The following is a 15,874-nucleotide window of genomic DNA, read 5'->3' as shown; positions in this document are numbered from 1 at the left end:
CAAATAATGATGAAACCTAAATGTTGAAAATGAATTAAAATTTTTTATGGTTCAAAGTGACCAAAATAGGAAACAGACCTACTAGCAATGCGAGATGCAATGTAATGTACAAATAAGGAAATGTACATTCTTACTCATTAGAATTATTCTATGAAAATTGATATTAAAAACGGTAAAAAAAACACTTCTTTTAAAGGTTCAAAGTGTTTTAAAGCATGTAAAAAATAATTTACTAATTAAATGGAAGCAAGACGTCGCCGGATATGTAGTCTTGTACACAAACAAAAAAGAACGCATTTACAACCTTTCTATTGTTTGAAGAATGAAGCAAAATGTCGGTGTTCCTTATTAGTGTGCGCTACTTATCGCTGTCAGTTTCCCGTTAGTATCGGTCAGTTGTTTCAACAAACTAATCGTAACATGTTGTTTTACAATGATGTTCGTTATGAGTCACCAACTGTACAACTTTCTACTCCTTAAAAATGTACTCTATGGCTATGAGGCTTTTTTGTTTTAGCTGGACGTGATAATGGCAGGAGATAAGGGTTGGCGCCTAGTTGGGATGGACAGGTCGGGGTTGTATCCTTCCTCTGATCTGTAGATTCTTACTTAAAAAGAAATAGTCGTGGTAGCTTTTACCTTAATCCTTTAGGAGACTCATGAGTGAACAAACAGTTTTCTTTCCTCCCTCTATCGAGGAACTCTTTTTTATGAATATAATGGCAGTAGTGGCCCCGTAACCTGGGTGGCTTACCCCCTCTACCGCTAAAATGTCCTATTGCCGGAGCGTATGACATCATTGGTTTTTCTCTGGTTTTTGGAGTGTTTTATGGAAAAGTACCTTTTTCTATGCCCTTTCTAAACCCCCACCCTCATGTCCATTTTTAGTTTTGCCGCTGTTTAGAGCTGGAAAACTATTGTTTCGACTTTTGGCTGGTCGGCTGGCTGGAAATGTTGTGACCTGATGAATTTTGTCATAAATGAACATTTCGAATTTTAAATTTCCCGCGAATTTCAACTCGAAATTCACCCGTAGTTAACGTTACACCTCATAGGTGGCGTAACGTATTTTATTTCAATTGAAATTATTTTCTGTCGGTGTCGGGAGGCGAACCAGAGACGTTCCAATCCATATTAGACGTCAGTAAAGACGCCAGATACTGTACCAATCGACTCACGCTCGCTTAGTATGAAACCCGAGTTAAGTTAGACTCTGGAGTAGAGAGAGGTAGAAGGATGTGGATCCCCCCTCCCCGACGCCCGCAACTTGCTGCAGCTTAAGCCTGACTGCCGGTGACGAGAGAGGGAGAGGGTAGAGAGAATTTTCTCTAGGGAGGGTGGCGGGCGCTTAATACTTTTTAGCAATGTAATTTAAATCAATGAAACATACTCATTTAAAGTTAAATAATTATAATTAGCTAATATGATTATTATATTTAAAAAAAATTATATTATTTAAGTAATAAATTTAAAGATAGTTGTGTTGAGATCCAATAGAGGGCAAAATGAGATGTCATAAATAGACTGCAAATTCCGTCTAGAGGGTCGCCTGCTTCTGCTTATGGCAAAGTCTAAGGCTTAACGGATGATAGTTTAATCAGGTGTTTAAATGCAACTTAATTCCGGCGATACCATTAATGACAAACGCAATCAACATAATTATAGTTTAATTAAAGTTAATATGAAAAATTTAAGGCTCCATTTGAATTGCTGAAAGATAATTATAAAAATAAATCAACAACTCAACGATAACAGGAGTAAGAAATGCGGAACTCCACTTCAGTAAAACGAAAATAACGTATTCAAGGATTGATTACGTTAATATCAAGGTATCAAACAAAAAGCATTTTATTATAATTTGGAATTTCAATTTAAATGTATCCCAGTTTCTTAAAAACCCGTTAAGAGTCTGCTGCTCAACGTTGCCACCTCCAGTCTCTGCCAAGTGATTTAAAATTCACACCTCTAATGAGGAACTCAATTAACGAGATTTACAAACTGACATCATCCTTAAATTAAGTTATCATTCTAAAAACTGTGCTACTCAAGTATAAATAAAAAGGTATTGAAGGTTAAAATAACGTTACTCTGAATGTATCAAATGAAAATCTACAACTTAAGCTTTTCTCCATAAAATGAACATTAAGATAATTAGGAATAATACATTGTTTACAGACTAAGAGGATTCATTGCATTTACGCTGGGAGGCCTGGGCTTCAAGTGTAACACAAGGAGGCCTGACTCACTGGGTGAGTCTATTAAAGCGTTTAATCTAACGTTACCTAAGAAAACAATAAAATATGGCCAGTTTGCCAACGATAAAAGCTACAGAGATTATATCTGGTGCAACTGACCAACGGAAACCACTACGTAGATCATTTTGTTTGTTGTAAAATAATAATTGATAGATTGAATCACACGATAACTAAACCCTGTCAACAAACCAACCAATATTTTTTATTCCTGCTCTTGCAATCATTTCTATTAGGTAACAGTTAGATTTTAGTTACTATTTATTAGCCAACGATAACTGCTATTTAGAACAAACCTTTTTCTTAAAATTAGATACATTTTTGAAGTTTAATGTAGATTAATTCAAACTACGCAGAAGGTTACTAGACTGGCTCCACCAGCCAACGGTAACCGCTATGAAGACCAGTTTGTTGTTTAAATTGCTGGTAAAATAAATTCTGGATTGTGGCTCTTCCAATCATTTTTATTAGGTAATAATTAAATTTTTAATTATTTATATAATGGTCATTTTAGTGCATATTCTAAAGTTACTTGAGAAAAGTTAAAGGGATTTACAGTGTGTTAATATAAATTTTAGGATCAATTTGTAACACACTATCGTTATTAAATTTCTCAAGAGATCAAAAAATAGGTTGAAATTAGTTTTTTTTTTAAATTTAAAAAACTAATTTGGATCAGAAAAAAACCCAGCGCCAGAAGCCTGTCTTATAAAATGTTCACAAGATGTTTCGTTCAAGAATCTCTAGAATTAAGTCGCATAGAAGTGATATATACTTGACCTAAGCCAGCTGACTTGGCCAGGCAGGGCATAGCCCACTTGATCCATGCTCACGGACACCGCTCTGCATCTTGCGTCGTGTTACGCGTGGGCTATGGGCAGGGACCACAAATTATATTTGTGCAGTGTGCACTGCCTTCTATAATACTAGGCCTTGCAATATGAATAAAAGGGGGTGGCAGGTAGGATTTCACAAATGGCGCTAGATGTCGCTTTTCTAAGGTTTTAAACTGGTGGAAAATTCAAAACTATGGGAAATTGTTGAACGCTTGCAAGGAAACGGTTAAAATAAAGGTATTGAGTATAATATAGCAGCTGGGCTCTCGAAGTTGGGGACGCAAGCTAGATGTGGTGTTCTCTCCCCCCCTTGCTTTGGCTTCCCGCTCGCGTTTTTAACTTTACACACGCTAGCTTGGGTCCTCATCAATGCGAAGTATCACACCTCCTCGGTGGTGAGAGCTGGTAACCACTACGTTGTGTGGGCTAAGCGGACACGCGTCCTTCCCAAACCAAGGTGTTGAGGCATCGTGCCGAGGGCTGCATGGTACTGGGGAAGTAAAACTACGGTATCGCTAACGATCCCCTCGGGGCACCAGGCGACACCCCGTTGTATCTAGCCTTCCACCCGGGTGGGGGACTACCGGGTTTACTACCTTTTTACTTGCCCCCTTACTCGTGGGATTCTTATGGAAACCTCTATTAAAACAAACTCTAACACTACCAAACCTACGGTGCAGGGGTCTGCTCAGTGCAGAACCCACACTGATACCACTACACTAGTATCCAGCGATACTCGTGCCGATTTATCGGTGCGTGTGACTGGTAAGGCTTCGAAACGTACCGCGCGACGTCGTCTCAAACGACAGATCACAAAGGAAAAGGCCAAATCGGGGTCTGGAACGGTCTCCACCCCCGCTGGGGGTGCGGCGACACGTGACACCCAGTTGAAGAGGCCTAAAACGGAGGACTCGACTCCCTCGCCCAGTACCTCGCAGACGGCGTCGAAAAAGGCTAAGTCCTATAGAGACGCCGCCAGCGCCGAAAAGATGGCCATTGTTAAAAAAGGCTATCCGAAGGCGGTCATTACGGAGGAAGACGTGGGCCCAATCCAGAAGGCGATTCTAAGGGTGCTGGACGGGATACCTTCGGGGATCCATCTACCGCGCCTTGCGAATTTTAGCCTGACGGCCGGGGCCCTGGTATACTCCTGCGAGGATACGTTCACTGGTCAATGGCTGAAGGATAATTTAGCCTACTCGGTGGTGGGGGATGCGGTGCTCTCAGTAATGAGAGCTAGCGAACTCCCTAAGCCGTTTAAGGTAATGTTCTGCACCAGAGACCAGATCACTAAAGAGCCGGCGGTGCTGTTCCGGCGCCTCAAGGCCCTTAACGATGGCTTTGCTACCGAATACTGGAAATGCATTCGGACATACGTGGACAGGGCAGTGCGATACTGGGTACTGTCCATTGATGGCCCCTCGCTGGAAGCCATTAAGAATGCTGGCTACGTGGGCTTCACTGGAGTGGACAAGGGTTCCTTCAAACTCCTACAGCACACGGAAACCACCAAAACCACTGCAGCCGAGGCTACGGCAGGGGGTGGGACTAGCGAGATGGGGGATCTCGCTGTGGAGCTCGCTGGTGTCGCTCTAGGCACAGAGGGGGAGGGGGTGGCTCATTCGGAAGCTTGTTCTTCCATGGATGAGTCCGTCCTACTGGAAGAATCGGATGGGACCCTTCGGGGTTCTGCCGATGAGCGTTCCAGTGGTCCTGGTGAGGGGGAGGATCTTGGGACTGGGAGCTTGCCTGTCAGGGGGGGAGGTGCCACTAGCCCTCTCGGGACTGATGAGGTGTAGCTAGGTCCCTTCTGAACCCCTCTCTTAAGGACCATGGGGACGCTACGTGCGATTCAAATCAATCTGCACCATAGTAAGGCGGCCTATGCGGTACTCTGCAGGAGGTTTGCTATAGAGGGTCTTGATCTGGCCCTCATACAAGAACCGTGGATTTGCCATGGCAAAATCCTAGGTCTTGACGCGGCAGGGTCACTATTTTATGACCATACTGCTGCTAGACCTAGGGCGTGTATTCTGGTTCGGAGGGATCTTTGCTGTATCTCTCTACCGCTGTACACGTCCCAGGACCCGGCGGCCGTGAAGCTAGTCCTGGCCACTGGGCATGCCAAGTTGACTATCACGGCTGCCTCTGCTTACTTTGCCCACGACGCGGACTCTCTCCCGACAATTGAGGCGATCAATTTGGTCGATTAATGTGAAAAGAGAGGGGACAAACTAATCATTGGCTGCGACGCCAACGCTCATCACATCACGTGGGGCAGTTCTGACTGCAACAGGAGAGGTGATGATTTACTAGAATATTTAGTTGGTTGTAAACTCCATATTCTTAATCAAAACAATGAACCTACTTTTGTTACTTCTAATAGAAGGGAGGTCATTGACCTCACGATAGCCACGGAAAACCTCGTGTCTTCCGTGTCTAACTGGCATGTGTCTAATGAGCCGTCTCTGTCGGATCATAGGCACATCTGCTTTACTGTCGCGACTACCTCTGTCCCGGTGGGGACGGAGATACGCAATCCAAAACGGACCAATTGGGCCGGCTATAAGGAAGACCTAATCCTACGCTACGGAGATGGTCACACCCCTAAATTTACTTCAACTAACGATCTTGATAGGGCTGCTGGTGACTTACAGTGCTCTATCATTGAGTCGTTTCACCAGAACTGCCCACTCAAGACTGTTAACCGCTCGAGGCTTGTTCCTTGGTGGAATGCGGATCTCAGCCGGATCCGGAAATACACGCGCAGGCTCTTTAACAAAGCCAAGCGCACGGGAGACTGGACTGGATACAGACAGTCCCTTAATACCTACAATGGCGCCATTAGAGCTGCTAAGAAGGACTCTTGGCGGACCTTCTGTGAGCAAGTCTCCAATGTCCCTGCCACGGCTAGGGTCATGAAGATCCTAGCGCACGACAACACACACCGACTTAATACTATTAAGTTGCAGGAGGGTGTGTACACTAAGTCTGGGGCTGAGACTCTCAAGCATAAGCTGGAGGTCCACTTTCCTGACTCCACTTCAATCAATCCAACAAACCCTGACTCTCGATACCCTGTCCTGCACAGGGCGAAGAGGGAGGACTGGCTTGTAGCCAGGCAGGTTGTTACGATTCCCAAGCTTCGATGGTCTGTCAACTGTTTTGAGCCCTACAAGTCTCCGGGACCCGATGGGGTCTTCCCTCGGCTTTTGCAGGAGGGCTTAGACCACATCGCCTCTCCATTATGCAAAATCTATAGACTTTGCATTGCTCTCGGCCACATACCTCGTGACTGGAAGCGCTCTAGGGTCATCTTTATTCCCAAGTCCGGGAAGGTTTCCTATCTCGAGGCGAAGGCATTTAGGCCCATATGCCTGACCTCCTTCTTCCTCAAAATCCTGGAGAAACTGGTGGACAGGTACATTAGAGACGAGGTACTTTCGGTAACTCCACTCTCTTCTTCACAATTTGCTTACCAAAAAGGTAAATCAACTGAGACGGCCCTTCACGGCCTTACGAATTGCCTGGATAGGGCATTCGAGTTTCAGGAATTTTCACTGGCCATTTTCCTCGATATCGAGGGGGCCTTTGATAAGGTCTCTAGCTCGGTTATTACTGAAGCTGTCAAGAGATTTGGCATCAGCGACACTCTTGGCCGCTGGATCAAGTCCATGCTGACCGACCGAGAGGTGACGGCGTCTCTCCTTGGGGACTCTCTAGGGGTGACTACCAGTAGGGGCTGCCCTCAGGGTGGAGTGCTCTCCCCCCTGTTGTGGTGCCTGGTGGTGGATGAACTCTTGGAGAGGCTCAGGGGTTCTGGGGGCTGTCACTGTTTCGGGTATGCGGACGATGTGGCGATAGTCTTTACCGGGAAGTTCCCGGATACTGTCACCGCACTTATGAGATCTGCTCTCTCTAACGTGGAGCAATGGTGTCAGGCGGTCAACCTCACTGTTAATCCTAACAAAACTGTCCTTGTTCCATTTACGAGGAAGAACACTAAGGATCTGTTCAATAGTATCTCTTTCTTTGGCCAGGTCCTGACAAAGTCCACCGAGGTGAAATACCTGGGGGTGACTTTTGATTGTAGACTCACATGGAAGCCGCATCTTGATCGGTGCATCAAGAAGGCCAAAATGCTTTTCTGGAGGACCAGGAGCTCTGTCGACCAGACTTGGGGCCTTAACCCCAAGGCTGTACACTGGCTCTATACTGGGATCATCAGACCCATATTATCCTACGGGGCACTTGTCTGGTGGACAAGGGTCCGGCTTAAAACGGTGCAGGTTGCCCTGCGCAAGCTTCAAAGGCTTGTTTGCATCGGTGTTACGGGGGCCATGAGATCAACCCCAACTACTTCCCTGGAGGTGCTCCTTGACATGCTTCCTCTTCATCTTTTTATTGAGGAGGAGGCTGTCATGGGGGCCTACAGGCTTCATATAAATGGCTCTTGGGTCCCAAGACTCTGGGATTACAGTCATACGAAGCTCTTCCGGGAGTACGCCGCACTCGAGCCGTCGCTTACGATGTGCTCTGACAAAACCGTTACCAGTTTTGACTTCACTAAGCCATTCAGCATCCACTTTCCCAGTCGGGCCGAGTGGACTAACCTGCTGCCTCTTGGCACTGGAGGTGAAACTATTTGGTTCACCGATGGTTCTAAGACTGACTTCAGCGCTGGCGCCGGCTATTACTGCCAAACCACAAGGGTCGGTTTTTCTGCATGCCTGGGCACCTTTGCTAGTGTGTTCCAGGCGGAAAATGCCGCGATCTGTTATTGCGCAGATTACTGTATTAACAAAGGGTATACCGGACGGACTGTGAGAATTTACTCTGACAGTCAGGCCGCCTTGAATGCGCTGAACCAGTGTGAGATTACCTCTCAACTGGTGCGCAGCTGCCTTGATCTGCTAGCGCGACTGGCGTCCTGCAACAGGGTTCTGTTGTATTGGGTGCCAGGGCATAGCGGGTATTATGGCAATGAGCAAGCCGATAGTTTTGCGAAAAGGTGCTCGGAGGCCAAGCTCTTGGGGCCGGAGCCGGCCGTCCCCATCCCCTACGGGCACGTCAAACAGAGTCTGCATGACAGGTTGACTGTCATACAAAAACAGCTCTGGCATAACATGGAGGGCCAGAGACAGACAAAACAGTTAGTCAATGGTCCCTGCAGGTTTCGCGCTAGAGACCTAATTTTGCTCAGCAGATGGGATATTAGGCTGGCCACCGGTCTTCTGACCGGACACTGTCGGCTTAATAGACACCTCCATCTGATGGGTTTTGCTGACGACCCTCTCTGCAGGTCGTGCCGGGAGAAGGATGAAACATCCGCTCACGTACTTGGCGAGTGCGACTGCTTCGCCTCGCTTAGACTAGAACATTTTGATTCACACACTGTGGAGCCCTCAAGGGTCTCCTCTATTACGGTGGAGCGAATTCTTCGCTACGCTGTAGCTACGGGCCTATTCAAGGCCTGAATACGAGGATGCACAATATGCCTTTGGCATCGGTGCTAGGGCGCGAACCCTCCTCAACAACAATAATAATAGTAATAATATAGCAGCTGACTTAAATAAAAGGACACATTAAAATGCAAAAGACAAGTTTGTTTTTAAAAAGGCATTTATCACAGTGTGGGTAAAATGTAATTACATTTTAAAGCCTTCGCAAAATATGGTAGAATAAAATGTTTAAGTATCATCAATGAACAACGTTTCAAAATGAAGTGCATTGCTTCTTTACAAAATCTTAAATATCAATTAAAATGTTCGTCAAATAATTTCTGGGATACCTATATCCCCACGATCTAGCCAATGTATTAAACTCAAAGCTTTTGCGTTGGATCTAGGTTGAGAGACACGTTCCAAACACATTGATCTATTCATTGTAGTTGGGCTTCATATTTAACTTAATTTGACGAAAAATACAATCATACATACACGAGTATAATTTTAGCGACGAATTGAACCCATAGTCCGCCAGAGCGTGGGAAATAAGGCTTTGGCACAGGGCAAATGACCAGTTTAAAAATTTACTAGTCCAGTTTAAAAATTAAATCGGAGGGGGTCAGTGGTCCTCGGGACCACTAAGATAATTCAATGAGGGATAAAGTCCTTACATTAATTCCAATATTTTAATGATCCACTTCTCTAGTTTAGCAGACGACGTGCCCTGGTCAATGACCGTCATGGACCAGGTAATTTAGTCCAGATTAGAAAAAATTCATATTTCCCACCCTCGTCCGACATAAGCGAAGGACGTGACGGCATGCGAAACTGCGTAGTACGAATTTACTTTCGTCATCGCAAAAATACATAAATTTGTTTTTAAACTAACTTTTTTGTCACAAATATTAAGAGATTTTTCGGTTCCGGCTTCTCTGATTAATTAGCGCTTAGTACGTCATAACAAAAAGAAACGAGGTTGTATTTAGCGGTAATATATATCGGGCCTGCCTATTATTCAGAACGATTTTCTCTGTACTTTATCTCCACCATCCGTTTCCGTGTCATGTCTAGCGTTGTTCTTTAGGGCTTATGCAAATTACTTCATTTCTATTGTGTCAAGTTTCAAGAGAACATGACTCGGGGCTAATTCTAAGCGCTTGTTGCATATTGCTATAAGCATGCAATCAATGAATAATTTTAGTACCCAAACGCATCAATTATCCCACAAATATTAGGTTTGCATCATCAATATCTACAAAATTGTTCCAGTTCATAGAACAGAAGTTGGTTATTTACTTGTTTCATAATCTATAACCCAAAATCAAGATAGATTATTTTTATTCATAATTGGAATGATATTTGATTATTAAAAGAAAAAAATAAATAACCGTAAAGTATATAGGCCGGGGTCACCTTACAATAAATTTAGCTAGCCAAGGCAAAACTTTGTATGGGTTTCCTGTTCCACGATTTCCATACTTTTCTACGTGACTAGCTATAAAAGGGGTCAAACTTCGCAATAAGTTCCATAGATGCAAGATAATTTCCGTTATGTAGGGAACCAAATTTTTCATCATCTCCTCTAAAAGCTAATCCACGCTCCGCTAAAGAACATATGACAGCCACTACTCGTTCAAGTACACTTCTCCAGTATTTTTGTTCAACTATTATTTCTTGCATCAAACTTGAATTTTAAGATGTACCACGCTTTCTCGATAGATATATTATTAACGCCCTTCTATGAACTTCCGAGTTTTCATGTCCTTGGATTAGTAATGTATTGCGCCAGTCACTAAACCCTTTTGTGAATGCTGTCTCTGAGGTTGAAAACATCTTACATACAAAACAGAAGACACATCCAGTAGCTGGTGAATAAACTAGCCATTCTCTTTCATATTTTTCGCCATTAGCTTTCGTTGATTGAAAGACGCTTTTTGTGCAAAACCTCGATTGGTTTTTATATGTTCTTTGGGAATTAGTAAAGGGTTTATCCCAGTTTTGGCATTCTGATACTCCTTTTTCTACCCAAAATTGAATTTCACTATCCGTTATTTTTTGACCCCAAAGACCAAGGTCATTAGATCGAGGATGAGAATTAACTTGCGCCTCCGAATAGTGAAAAGATGAAGGTATTGGTTGGATTTCATGAGACTTATTAGTAACATCTTCAACAACATTATTATCGGCTGTATGGTCCAAAATTACTTCAATTGCAACACCTTTTACTTCTGGCAAATTTTGCTGATCATCCCTTGTATCATCTTTTATTTGTGGCGAGTTTTACTGATCCCCAGATAAGGTTTTTTTGAAAAACCGGTTGACTTTTGTCAAGTCGTTAATTTGAGCATCGAGAACTTGCTTCTTTTTTCTCTTTTTTTTTTGAGATCCGCTCTCAAAACTTCTCTTCATAATGGAAATACCCACTAATAAACAGTCTACTAATAATTTTTTTGTTAGGCCTAAGAAACATAGCTGTGTTGTAAGGTATTGTACACAAATTGTAGAGAAAAATTTACTGTTCCGTAAATACTAGCCACTCGCCTACGCTCGCACGCGGTACGCCGCCTTCCCGCCTATTACTCGAGTCTCAACGCGTTTCCCCCTCAGCTCAACGGAATTTCCAAAGGGGCCTAGCAAATATAGGCCAGTATCCGTTTCATTGGCCCAATCCATCATGTACTTGGGCCCTTCTATTTCGTAGTATGGCTTCACGGAATCTTTTGGCCCCGACCCTTCTATAAAATCGTTTTTGAAACGCTCTGGTTGCTTTTCATTCGCTTTGAAGAAAGTAAAGGCTTTGGACGTTAATGATGTTAAAATTGAATAGGTATCCGCGTTGTTAAATTCATTTAAATCGAGCCCTATTTTCAAATTCTTCGCTTCCTCGAAAAACTTCTCAGTTAACTTAGCCATAAATTTGTTTGTTCTGACCACATTAGGCTGATCTTCTTTAACTCCTTCTCCTTCAAATTCTTCTAGTCCGTCGTTAAGATCTTTTTGCCTTGCTTTACCATTTTTAGCCACATCGTAGTATACGATGAGGCTCTTAGTTTGACCCGAGCAGTAGTAACAGTAGTAGTAGTAACCGGAGTTTTCGCTATCGTTATCGTTATATTTTAGCTTAAAAGGAACTCGATAGTACCTAAACCCACCAATAGGTTTAGCTGAGCTCTGTTAGAGATTTTATTTAAGTTAAAATTTTTTTTGGTCGCAGCCGGGATTCGAACCCGGGTCGTTCACGCAGCAGTAACACACTCTAACCACTGTACCACGAGGGCTTGACAATAAGAGCGAGTTTTCTTCCTTTAATTTATCTCTAAATGTTCGGGAATGAGGGAGGGCCCTATTTATTTCTGGGGTCGGATACTTATGTATTTTTGGGGTCGGATACTTCTGAATTTGTGTCTTTCGGTCTTTATATTTCTTTTCTTTATACTTTCTGAATTTGTATCTTTGGGGTTTCTGCATTGGTATCTTTCGGGTCGGATACTTTCGAATTTGTATCTTTCGGGTCGGATACTTTCGAATTTGTATCTTTCGGGTCGGATACTTTTGAATTTGTATCTTTCGGGTCGGATACTTTCGAATTTGTATCTTTCGGGTCGGATACTTTCGAATTTGTATCTTTCGGGTCGGATACTTTCGAATTTGTATCTTTCGGGTCGGATACTTTCGAATTTGTATCTTTCGGGTCGGATACTTTCGAATTTGTATCTTTCGGGTCGGATACTTTCGAATTTGTATCTTTCGGGTCGAATACTTTCGAATTTGTATCTTTCGGGTCGGATACTTTCGAATTTGTATCTTTCGGGTCGGATACTTTCGAATTTGTATCTTTCGGGTCGGATACTTTCGAATTTGTATCTTTCGGGTCGGATACTTTCGAATTTGTATCTTTCGGGTCGGATGCTTTCGAATTTGTATCTTTCGGGTCGGATGCTTTCGAATTGGTATCTTTCGGGTCGGATACTTCTGAATTGGTATCTTTCGGGTCGGATACTTTCGAATTTGTATCTTTCGGGTCGGATACTTTCGAATTTGTATCTTTCGGGTCGGATACTTTCGAATTTGTATCTTTCGGGTCGGATACTTTCGAATTTGTATCTTTCGGGTCGGATACTTTCGAATTTGTATCTTTCGGGTCGGATACTTTCGAATTTGTATCTTTCGGGTCGGATACTTTCGAATTTGTATCTTTCGGGTCGGATACTTTCGAATTTGTATCTTTCGGGTCGGATACTTTCGAATTTGTATCTTTCGGGTCGGATACTTTCGAATTTGTATCTTTCGGGTCGGATACTTTCGAATTTGTATCTTTCGGGTCGGATACTTCTGAATTGGTATCTTTGGGGTCGGATACTTCTGAATTTGTATCTTTCGGGTCGGATACTTCTGAATTTGTATCTTTCGGGTCGGATACTTCTGAATTTGTATCTTTCGGGTCGGATACTTCTGAATTTGTATCTTTCGGGTCGGATACTTCTGAATTTGTATCTTTGGGGTCGTATACTCCACCAGACTTCATTAAAATGGAAGTGGCGACTTTAATTCTTAAAATAACCATTAATAATCTAAATTTTTTAAAGGTAAATGGAAAGAAAGGTATAGCTTGTTATATTTCCCCTACCCGCGGGCGCCGGCCTTGACTGCCTCTACCGGTATTACGGTTATCACTGTTTAGGGTAGGGCATCGAGGGGCTATTCACTCTGATTTAATGCACTGTAAATCATTTAAGCATTGTAAAAGATAGCGCTATTCACTCATTAGAGTAAGGTATAGAGATGTTATCCACTCATAAGGGTAGGGTATAGAGGGCTATTCACTCGTACGATGTGGCTACTATTACGAGCCCTTGGGCCGTCTTGTTAATCCTATTTCGCTTGATTTTAATCTTTGGCTCTTCAGGCTTGCACTGTACCTTTAACTTTTCAAACATGTCTAAAAGAGACTGAAAATATTGCTGAACTTTATTGGAACTTAAACGTTGGGCCACCAACGCTACTCTAGTTTCAAAGGAAGTCACAAAATAGCTGAGTTAATTTTTTAATTGTTCTATTAACTTCTTAATAATGGGAAAGTCCGCGTTTCCCGTCGATTGTTCCATTTCTAACTATAAACGACTCTTGACTGAGTAAGCCTTGTACATCATACACTAAAGCAGACGCTATTTTCAATCCGTTAGGTGGCGATATCGTTACCCTGCTATCCTCGCGAACTCTCTCTCATTTTGGGGGGGGGAACTTAAAAATGAAGAGTAGCTCAAACGTTCCCTCATCGCTTTTATAAAGCATTTGCCCATCCAGAAATTCGGCCTTTTTCGTAATTTCCCCTAATCCACCTCTGCTTAATAGAAGTAGAAGCCAATGTACCAGATTGGTGTCTATGTGGTATAGACGAAAGACCCGTAGATGGTGGTTGTTAGAAGCCAATAAGGATAGATTAGTGAGTATGTGGGATACACAAAAGACTAGTGCATGGTGTTGTTGTTAGAAGCCAATAAATACCAGTAGCGTCGCTAGGGTTTGAAATTTGGGGGGGCTAAATCTGGCCAAACTATTTTAAAGTTATTATAAGAACTTAATATAAACAAGATGGCCCAATGGCTGGGACTTAATAGTAGCCACATCGTTATCTATTTAATTTGCACATAAATAAAAAGATAAAAATTCAAAGCCCTAAACAAAAAATCAGAAGTGTCCGACCCCACAGTGGTAGCGTATCTTGCTGCTGCGCCAGCCAGTCGGATTCAATTACCGGGTCCGGTGTAAAATTTTTTTAATTAAAATAAAATCTCTAACTGAGCTCAGCTACCACTATTGGTTCCATTTAAACTAAAATCTGACGATAACGATAGCGAAAACCCCGGCCAGTACTACTACGGCTCGGGTCAAACCAAGAGCCTATCGTATACTACGATGTGGCTAAAAATTGCATAATGGGTTCTTTGGAAAATGTGTAGACCTTTAAAACTATCCGTAAATTTGTGTCAACAAGAAATTTTTCGTGTTTTAAAGATGTATAACCTTTTATTGATAAGGACTGCGGAACCGATTATGAAGGATTTTCACTCGTCTTAGGTTTATTTTTAGTTTTGGTTAGCTTTTAGTCCACACTATTGGGACTCCCTTCGAAAGAACATGAGACATTTTACTTGTCTCCATCTGTTTTTTCTTCAAAATTTTACTGTTTGATATTGAATTTTTTTTATATATTGCTACAGAATTTTAGGTTGCTAACAGCAATTTTTTGGTAGGGTTTACGGATTATTTTGGGGGGGCTAAGTTTGGAATTTGGGGGGGGCTATAGCCCCCCCAAAAAAGGCCTAGCCACGCCACTGATAAATACTGAAGGTATTGAGTGAAAGATTTGGCGGTTAGTCAGCAGATGAAGGTGTATCGACTAGTTAATGATTGGCGTTAAATAAGATAGATAGAGCAATGAATAAAGTTTTCGGAATTTCTGTGTACTGCGAACGCGGTCCGGAAATTGGGAACACGTATGCTCCGATTTGCCAACTGCGAACGCGGTGACAGAAAGACAGACACAGAGACACGTCCAGTGTAAAACCTCTCCGTGACGTCATCGTCACTCGGAGAAGTAACAAATCAGCTGTTTAAAATTTGTACAAAAATAGACTATTCCATTATATACTTGTAGAGAAACCAGCGAACAGGGGCGGCGCCGTCATATTAGTCTTGTTCAACCTCTCCCAAAGGCAAAGCCAGACATAGCCCGCGTTCGCTACATGCAGTAAGATAGACAATTTACAAAGCGCCGTCACCAGCTAAAAATTTTAGGTTGGGCCACGGAGGGGCCAAAGTAGGGCTGTGCGAATACTCGCATTTTCGAATAGTATTCGTTTAATTCGAATCGATTGGAAATGGGAGGGACTGTGGTCACATGAAATATATGAAGCTCTTTTGTTTATGGAATTTCAACGCGATTGCGCAATTCGCGATGTTTTTTTTTCTCTCACGAATTACACAGTCTAACGAAAATTCTATTCTATGGGGAAGTACAATATTTTTAGACTGCTACGTGTATTTAGGAAACGATTAATCGTTTTGAAAAGAATATTCGTCTGATAAAACCGAGTATTAAAATTTTCTAGTACTCTTTTTAAAAACTAGTACTGCTAGGTGTATTTTGAAAACGATTAATCGCTTTGAAACGAATATTCGTTCGGTAAAACCGATTAATCGGAAAAGAACGAGTACTCGAACCTGATTTTTTGATAAACGAGTAATATTCTTTTGAACGAGTACTCGATTCGGATTTCGAATAGCAGATTTACTATTCGATTCGAATTCGATTCGGTTTGAAAAACCACTATTCGCA

Source organism: Phalangium opilio, unplaced genomic scaffold (genome assembly GCF_054372755.1).
Source record: "Phalangium opilio isolate 3A_F unplaced genomic scaffold, DU_Popi_V2 ptg000090l_1, whole genome shotgun sequence".
NCBI classification, from domain to species: Eukaryota; Metazoa; Arthropoda; class Arachnida; order Opiliones; family Phalangiidae; genus Phalangium; species Phalangium opilio.
The sequence above is the reverse complement of the archived record's forward strand: the minus strand, read 5'-3'. Positions refer to the sequence as shown.